This window comes from Salvelinus sp. IW2-2015, unplaced genomic scaffold, assembly GCF_002910315.2.
Source record: "Salvelinus sp. IW2-2015 unplaced genomic scaffold, ASM291031v2 Un_scaffold3271, whole genome shotgun sequence".
Classification (NCBI taxonomy): domain Eukaryota; kingdom Metazoa; phylum Chordata; class Actinopteri; order Salmoniformes; family Salmonidae; genus Salvelinus; species Salvelinus sp. IW2-2015.
The window spans coordinates 898-10,196 of NW_019944556.1; the positions used below are offsets into that span (position 1 = coordinate 898).

At 44.4% G+C, this 9,299-nt stretch overlaps 2 long non-coding RNA genes across 4 annotated transcripts; both read left to right on the forward strand.

The window, feature by feature from the left end:
- Nucleotides 1-3,213: 3,213 nt before the first annotated feature.
- LOC139025788 (uncharacterized) lies at nt 3,214-3,804 on the forward strand. The gene is made up of 3 exons (XR_011477424.1): nt 3,214-3,260; nt 3,505-3,552; nt 3,721-3,804. It is a non-coding gene; the product is annotated as an uncharacterized lncRNA (long non-coding RNA).
- Nucleotides 3,805-3,875: 71 nt separating this feature from the next.
- Nucleotides 3,876-9,222, forward strand: LOC139025787 (uncharacterized). Of its 3 annotated transcripts, none has more exons than XR_011477422.1 (5): nt 3,876-3,929; nt 4,082-4,165; nt 8,716-8,819; nt 8,851-8,928; nt 9,145-9,222. It is a non-coding gene; the product is annotated as an uncharacterized lncRNA (long non-coding RNA). The 3 variants fall into 3 exon arrangements; XR_011477421.1 differs by having other exon boundaries at nt 4,082-4,125; XR_011477423.1 differs by lacking the exons at nt 3,876-3,929; nt 4,082-4,165; nt 8,716-8,819 and adding an exon at nt 5,925-5,967.
- The last annotated feature ends 77 nt before the right edge of the window (nt 9,223-9,299 follow it).

Below are 9,299 nucleotides of genomic sequence, written 5' to 3' on the forward strand. Positions count from 1 at the left end.
GGGACTAAGTGATAAATCGCTCCTACACCGGCGCGCTCAATTTGCTGTTTAATGTCCACTGTACACATATGTTACTTTTGTAACGGCTACGTGTGGGGTCAGGCCTCTATCTCAGGCGCTATATTCGCCCTCTTGTATTTGAACATCATCTCTCATCCATTGTATCAGTGCCAATTTAGGGAGCGGTAGGAATATATTTCTTGTTTAATCTAAGTTAAATATTTTCGTTTTTTCTACGTCTCGGGTTTTTGATTTTACATTTTCTTTGAACTTTTTGACACCTCCCCTTACTTATTTTTATTGGAGTGTAGTCTTTAATTAAAGATGTGATTTTATCCTAAATAGTATCGCGCGTATTAATTGACCTCATGTAACATTTGTGTAGGCTAATAGTTTAAATGTATGTGGTGTTGTATACATTATAGTGCCTGTGTGGCCGCGTGTATCGTCCCGCTGACCTTTTCAGAATCCTAGATTCCTCCGTCCTATTTACGCGATTTTCCACAGAGGCCCTTGAACAGGCATAGCAGACCACAGTGTAACACTCCCCGGCGCCCTCACCTACCAACATACACTTATTTCATTACCTTCAAATCATGGGCGATAGTAATTACATAACTGGAGTTTTGGTGATCCCCGCTACCTAACCGTATGAATCTCCACCGCTATTAACAGCCGTACGTCACTCCTACTAAGAGGAAAAGACGAGGATTAATATGGGAGTTGGTTCCCCCTGTGTGTGATGCAGGGTTTTACGAATGTTTATAACAGCCTTTACCACTCCGTTCTCGGGTGGATATGGTGTGTCACGTCATAAGGTGACCTTGTTATATACTGTGCTTGCGCCAACCTCCCTCCTTGGCCGTCCCCCTTGTTGATGCGTCCTTAGACAGCACTTCCACTCATCGTTGTGGAATGTCTTATTACTCACAGTTATTGGGTGTGTCCTTGCTTGGTTTCCTCCAACCTCTTGGTATTGACCATGACGGGAAGATGTAAATCACTACGCGTCTTCCACTCTTTTCTGGAAAGGACGTCTCCTATTAATTGACGTTTAGGTTCCGCCACAGTGGTTTGCTTCGCCGTAACAGCCTCCACTCCTTCTGGGAAAGGCTTTCCACTAAGATGTGGAACACTGGCTTGCTGGTCATGTTAAAAAGCCCACAAAGAGCATTTAGTGAGGTCGGGCACTTTGATGTTGGGGTGCGATTTAGGTGCAAACTGGACGACTTGGTCCGCTCGAGCGGTGTCTCAGCGTCATGTTTTTATTGGGCATCATACGCTTGAGTAAATCATCAAAGGAAATCACGTGAGAGACGAAGAATAAAATGACAACTGCATACGATTGTATTTGTCACATACAATCTAGCAACAGGTGTGTAGAAGCCTTTACGTGGTGAAATGCTGAAGCAGTACAAACAGGGACGGGGGGTGTAGCCTCAACCTATTAACAGTGAGGTTTTAATGTGGGGTCAATATTCCCCGAATTCCTACAACAGTGGGATTATTCTCTGCAACTGGCATTTTTTTAAAGATAGATACACTGTAGACAAAGCTCGAATTTTGGAATTTTGGATAGTAACTTTCTGAATCTACGAAGGTAACATACCAAGAGTCCCTCGCTCTATAGACCCCCCTGACAGTGAAATGCTGAAATTTAGCAAACAGCGCCCTAGTTAGATACATACGCTTTTTTAACAAGGAATCATGATAAAATGTGACTCGCAGATGAAGTACAGCACAAACGAGGCAATGAAACGTTATCAGAAATACGACGGCTTACAAGTTCATAGTTGTGAAATGGTGCTAGAAACAATATACTACAACAGCTATGTATCGATAAGACCCTTACTCAGTTCTTAGCCAATAGGTACGTGGTTAAGCTAGTAAACAACAGTTATTGTAGTAGAAATCCTTAACAAGCGCAATGATAACACTGATTGAAGTAACAGACAGAAATATGCCCTTAGTAAGACCTCTCTACGTCCGAAATAGAAAGCCTGGTAATATAAAATATAAGTACTAGGTAGAAGCCTACACGTGCCCATGGCTTGATACAACAGGTGTGAGAATATGCCTGTACCAGTGAAATAGTCTGAAGTAAACGTACAACAGGTCTTGCCAAGATACGTAGATCGATTACACTATATCAGTGTTCGAAAGATGTCTGTCCCTGCCCCACATATTCAGAATCTATGATGTATAGTTATCGATTCTCATGTTGAGAAGATACTGTAAAGTACTATCTATATATGGTTGACCGAACCTCGACCGATTATGTTATTCTCAGTATTGATAATATATTGCAACTGTATAATTTTTAAAAGCAGAGAAATTGTCAGAGCCTTTACCAGTTAGATCAATGTTTCGGAGATACAACATGTGTAGACCTTACAGTGAGAATGGTCTGTGGAATACAACAGGTGGTAGTAGACCTCACAGTGAAATGCTGAATAACAACAGGTGTTAGTAGACCTCACAGGAAATTGCTGAAATACAACAGGTGAAGACCTTACAGTGAAATGCTTGAATACAACAGCGTGTAGACCTTTTTACAGTGGAAATGCTGAATACAACGTGTAGACTCTTTACTCAGAGTGATATGATGCCTGAATTATAGATCAGTCGGAATTGTGAGTGATGTCTCCTACAATGATAAAATGGTCAGCTGTAAGGTTAGCAATCAGCTTCATAAGTGTGTTGTAGCTAAGGTAGCCTGCAGCTTCAGTTGAAATGATCGAAGCTCCTAAGCATGGGTTGTCGTCAGTATAGTCCATTACATTCGGATGAAATTTTGCCCTGAACTTACCATACATGAGGTGTGTCTGTAGTGAGACCTTACAGTGAAATGTTGTCGTGATTTACAACAGCAGTGAGGGTTGTCAGTGTGAGACCTGTTACTAAGTTGAATAATGGTAGGTCTGCGTGAGTGTTCCACTAACAGAAGATATTTTCCAGTGTTGAGTAGACCTCACAGTGAAATGCTGAAACAACAGGTGTCCATATAAGGTTATGTCGAGTAGACCTTACTGATGGTTTTTCGCAAATATTAGGTACTTGGAATTCAAACAGGTGCAGTGTGTGTATTGAGGTTCTGGTGTCCTATAGTATCTGTTGTCATAGTGTGTGTCCTATAGTAGTCAGTGTGGTGGTGAGGGTCTGTGGGTGTCCTATAGTAGTCAGTGTGTCTATAGTAGTCAGTGTTGTGAGTATTGAGGGTCTGTGTGTCCTATAGTAGTCAGTGTGTGTATGAGGGCTGTGTGTCCTATAGTAGTCAGTGTGGTGTAATGAGGGTCTGTGTGTCCTATAGTAGTCAGTGTTGTGTATGTGGGTCTGTGTGCCCTGTAGTAGTCAGTGGTGTGATATTGTGGGGTCTGTGTGTCCTATAGTAGTCATGTGTGTATGAGGGTCTGTTGTCCTATAGTGTGTCCTATAGTAGTCAGCGTGTAGTATGAGGGTCTTGTGTGTCCTATAGTTTAGTCAGTGTGTCCTAATAGTAGTCAGTGTGTCCTATAGTAGTCAGTGTGTGTATGAGGGTCAGTGTGTCCTATAGTAGTCAGTTGTGTTGTATGAGGGTCTGTGTGTTCCTATAGTAGTCCAGTGTGGTGTTGAGGGTCTGTGTCCTATAGTAGTCAGTGTGTGTATGAGGGTCTGTGTGGTCCTATAGAGTCAGTGTGTGTGTATGTGGTCGTGGTCCTATGTAGTCAGTGTCCATAGTAGTCAGTGTGTGTATATGAGGGTCTGTGTGTCCTATAGTAGTCAGTGTGTGTATATGAGGGTCTGTGTGTCTATAGTAGTCAGTGTGTGTATTGTTGGTGTCTGTGTGTGTCCTATAGTAGTCATGTGTGTATGTTGGGTCTGTGGTGTCCGTATTAGTAGTCAGTGTGTGTGTGGGTCTGTGTGTCCTATAGTAGTCAGTGTGTGTGTGGGTCTGTGTGTCCTATAGTAGTCAGTGTGTATTGAGGGTCTGTGTGTCCTATAGTAGTTCAGTGTGTGTGATGTGGGTCTGTGTGTCCTATAGTAGTCAGTCGTGTGTGAGGGGTCATGTGGTCAGTCTATAGTAGGTCCAGCGTTGTGTGAGGGGTCTGTGTGTCCTATAGTAGTCAGTGTGTGTATGAGGGTTCTGTGTGTCCTATAGTAGTCAGTGTGTGTGTATGTGGGTTGTGTGTCTCTATAGTAGTCCAGTTGTTGTGCCTGAGGTCTGTGTGTTATTAGAGTCAGCTGTGTGTATAGGTCTGTGTGTCTATAGTAGTTAGTAAGTGGATAGTAGACCTTTACAGTGAAATGCCTGAAAACAACAGTGTGGTAGTAGACTCACAGTGAAATGCTGGAATACACCATGTGTAGACCTTTACAGTGAAATGCTGAATACAACAGGTGTAGTAGACGCATCACAGTGAAATGCTATGAATACAACAGGTGTAGTAGACCTTACAGTTGAAATGCTGAATAACAACAGTGTAGCTGACCTTACAGTGAAAATGCTGAATACAACAGGTGTACGTTAGACCTTACGTGAAATGCTGAATACACAGGTGTAGTAGAACCTCCACAGTGAAATACTGAATACAACAGGTGTAGACCCACAGTTGAAATGCTGAATACAACAGGTTGTAGTACCTCAGTGACATGCTGAAAAGTGTAGTGCTATGAAACGTACAAAGGTGTAGATCTTACAGTGAAATGCTTACTTACAAGCCCCTTAACCAAACAATGCAGGTTTCAAGAAATACAACAACAAGAAAAGTATGAGAGAAGGAAATAACAAATTAATCTAAAGAGCAGCAGTAAATAACAATGTGAAGCTATATACAGGGTATTACCCGGTACAGAGTCAATGTGGAGGCTATATACAGGGTGTGTTACGGTACAGAAGTCAATGTGAGCTATATTACAGGGTATACGGTTACAGAGTCCAATGTGGAGTCTATTATACAGGGTTTTACGGTACAGAGTCAATGTGGAGGCTATATGCAGGGTATTACGGTAACAGAGTCAATGTGGAGGCTATATACAGGGTGTTTACGGGTACAGAGTCAATGTGGAGGCTATATACAGGGTTATTACGATACAGAGTTAAAGTGGAGGACTATATTACGCGGTTGTTACGTACATGAGTTAATGTTGGAGACTATATACAGGGTGTTACGGTACAGAGTTAATGTGGGAGGACTTATATTACCAGGGCGTTACGGTGGTCTGTGTTTGTGAAGGGTCTGTTGTGTCCAATAGATATTGTCTGTGGTGTGTATGTGGGTCTTGTGTTGTCTATAGTAAGTCCCATGTGGGTATGAGGTCTGTGTGTCCTTATAAGTAGTCGTGTTTGTATGAGAGGTCTGTTTTACCTTTTTTTACCGAGTCAATGTTGGAGCTATGTGTTGATCTCACTTAAGTGAGTAGTCAGGTGTGTGTATGAGGGTCTGTGTGTTCCTTCCTATGGTAAGCTAGTCGCATACAGAGTTCAAGTGTGTGGTAGGCCTATATAATCAGGAGGGTCTGTGTGTTCCCTATAGGAGTCCAGGGGTACCGGTTACAAGTCAATGTGGAGGCTATATACAGGGCGCTGTGTCTATAGTAGTCCAGTGGGCGGGTACCGCGTACAGAGTCAATGTGGAGGCTATTATACAGGGGGTTGTTGTGAGGGTCTGGTGTCCTAATAGTAGTCATGTGTCCTTATAGTAGGTCAGCGCAGGTACCTGGTGTGGTTTACAGGATGTTCAATGTGGAGTGCGTATCTTGATACAGGTGGTCTATAGTAGTCGTACGTGACGTTGATCGGTAGGGTTCAATGTGGAGGCTATAGACTCTGGAGGGGTACTGTGTCTTAGCTCCAGGAGTTCTTATATGTGGCGAGACTATATACAGGGGCTAGTCTGGCCCACGGTCCGTATAGTACGTCAGCGTGGTGTGTCGAGGTCTGTGTTGTCCTATAGTAGTCAGTGTGTATGTGGGTCTGTGTGTCCTATAGTAGCCAGCGTCGGTGGTACGGTGAGGGTTCTGTGTTGTCCCCGCTATTACGGATGATCAAGTCGTCAGGGTGCTGGTATTGATTTACAGGGGAAGGGTCCTGTGTGTCCTTATAGTACGTCCAAGTGTTGGTGTGCTTGTGACCTTCTGTGTGCTGCCTACAGAGGTCAATGTGGAGGACTATATACAGGTATAGGTGATCGGTAAGCTAAGTATGTCGAATTGTGGTAGGCGTGTATACAGGCTGGGTACTGGGTACCGGTACAGACAGTCCATTGGAGACTATATTACAGGTTTGGTCCTAGTTCCTTAGGGGTCAGTACAGATCATATGTTGAGGTGTGTATATTACAGGGTGAGGGTCCTGTGTGTCCTTATAAGTAGTCAGTGTGTCCTATAGTAGTCAGTGTTGTATGTGAAGTCGTGTGTCCCGGTACCGTGATAGACTCAATGCAGAGTCAATGTGGAGGCTATTATTACAGCGGGGGTACCGGTACAGAGTCGATGTGCAGGGGGCACCGGTGAGTCGACTGAGTAATATGTACATGTAGGTAGAGTTATTAAATTTGACTATTGTATAGATGAAACAATTGAGAAGTAACAGCGGTTATTAAAAGAGGGGTGGGAATGCAATATCTCGGGGTAGCCATTTGATTAGGAGTTTTCAGGAGTCTTTTGCTTGGGGGGTAGAGGCTGTTTTAGAAGCCTTTCTTGGACCTAGACTTTTGGCGCTTCCAGTACCCGCTATGCTCGTGTGGTTAAGCAGAAGGAGTCCTGAGTGAAGCAGTCTTGCTAGGCGGTTTCGAGTCTCATTTATGGTAGTCCCCAGTCCAATTTTTAGGGCCTTCCTGCTGAACCGCCAGGTTATAAGGTCCTGGATGGCAGGAAGCTTGGCCTCCGGTGATGCTACTGGGCTGTACGCACTTACCCTCCTGTTAGTCCTTGCGTTTGGAGGCCAGTATTGCCATACCAGGCAGTGTGTAACCCGTCAGGATGTTCTCGAGATGGTGAAGCTTAAAACCTTTTTGAGGAGTGTGTTGATGGGACCCATGCTCATATCTTTTGATGTCTCAGGCGTGGATGTGTGGTGAATATGGCTCTTGTTAATAGTAAGTCAAGTGTGTGCCCTCTTCACGACTGTCTTGCGTGTGTTTGGACCTATGTTTGTGATTGTGGACGCCAAGGAACCTGAACCTCAACCTGTTCCACTACAAGCATCGTCGATGGAGAATGGGGGCTTGCTCGGTCCTTCCTTTTCACTGTAGTCCACAATCATCTCCTTTGTCTTGATACATTGAGGGAGCAGGTTGTTGTTCCTGGCACCACACGCCAGGTCTCTGACCTCCTCCCTATAGGCTGTCCACATTGTCGGTGATCAGGCCTACCACTGTTTCATCGTCAACTCATGACTGCGTGTTGGAGTCGTGACTGGCTTGCAGTCCAGTACGGTAACAAGTACAGGACGGGACTGAGTACGCACCCCTGAGTGGGCCCCCGTGTGAGGATCAACGTTGGTGGATGTGTTGATTACCTACCCTTTACCACCTCGGGGGCGGTCCTGTCAGGAAGTTCAGGGATTCCAGTTTAGAGGGAGGTGGTTTAGTCCCAGGGTCCTTAGCTTATTGATTGAGCTTTGAGGGCATCATGCCGAACGCTGAGCCTGTAGTCAATGAAGTCAGTCCCACAAGCGCTGCCTTCATCGCTGTGGAAAGGCAGTGTGGGAAGCAAAGAGAGCCGACGACCGTGGCGACGTCCAAAGTGGTGTGGGTTCTTCCGCGGTTTTCTGGATAATGGTTGTGAGTGAGGCTCTAGTAGTCGGAACTGGCACTGTTCAAAGGATGTCTCAAAATACACGATCGAGTTGCTAGCAGGTCTCCGAGGTACAGTGTGTTGGAGCGTAGTCTATTTAGGGCTAAACCCAGCATTAGGACACGAAAACATTGTTTTCCGGTATTCAGAAATCACGTACGACACAGGACACGAGAGTCATAAAAGAGGGTTTTACGAATGTTTATGCCGCTTTGTGTCACGTCATAAGGTGACTGATCGCTCAACCTCAGCGTCAGTAGTTTTTTTACCGTGTGTGTCTTCTTCTAACTGAAACAGGAAGATGAACCTGTAAAAGCAGCAGGACAGTCGCGCCGTGGTGTCAACGACTGGCGGTGACTCAACGCGTAAAATCATCAGGAAACTAACAGAAAATGACGGTCGATGTCCTGGTCTGAGGCGAGAAGACGGGGCCCACCAAGGTTTTTGGGGTCAATATCCATTCCAATTCTCTGCAACGCATTTTAAACTAGGAACATTTTGGAATTTGGTTAACTTTCTGAATTGGAATGAACCCCAATCCCGATGAACACCCTATACTGTTATCTTAAGACATTTTGACCAATGAAGACAGCAAGTCAATGAAACGTACAAAACAGGTTCATCKTAGTGTTAAACATACAACATAATCAAACTTCCATCTACTGTAGTTAGCTAGTATAATAACAATAGTACACATGAAATACCTCTCCCAAAAAGCTATTTTAAAGCAGAACAGCAATGGCAGTAGTAACGTCTGCCAAGACTACGGTTAAATGGTCGTTTCCCCCCCCCATTTGTTTAAGTTTTCATTTTGGATATATAGGTTTTTATTTAGACAGCGACGATATTGTTTTATTTTTTCAACATTTATTTTTGAAATCGTCCTGATCTTTTGGGGTCTGTGTGTCCTATAGTAGTCAGTGTGTCCTATAGTAGTCAGTGTGTCCTATAGTAGTCAGTGTGTGTATGAGGGTCTGTGTGTCCTATAGTAGTCAGTGTGTCCTATAGTAGTCAGTGTGTGTATGAGGGTCTGTGTGTCCTATAGTAGTCTGTGTGTCCTATAGTAGTCAGTAAGTCAGCGTGTGGTGTGGAGGGTCTGTGTGTCCTATAGTAGTCAGTGTGTATGAGGGTCTGTGTGTCCTATAGTAGTCAGGTGTGTGTGTGAGGGTCTGTGTGTCCTATAGTAGTCGAGTGTCTCTGTCTATATAGTCGTGTGTGTGTATGTGAAGTCTGTTGTGTCCTATAGTAGTCAGGTGTGTGTGTGGGTCTGTGTGTCCTATAGTAGTCAGGTGTGGTGTGAGGGTCTGTGTGTCTATAGTAGTCAGTGTGTTGGTGTGTGTGATGGGTCTGTGTGTCCTATAGTAGTCAGTGTGTGTGAGGGTCTGTGTGTCCTATAGTAGTCAGTGTGTGTGTGTGGGTCTGTTGTGTCCTATAGTAGTCATGTGTGTGGTGTGAGGGTCTGTGTGTCCTATAGTAGTCACGGTGTGTGTGAGGGTCTGTTGTGTCCTAAAAGTGTCAGTTTTG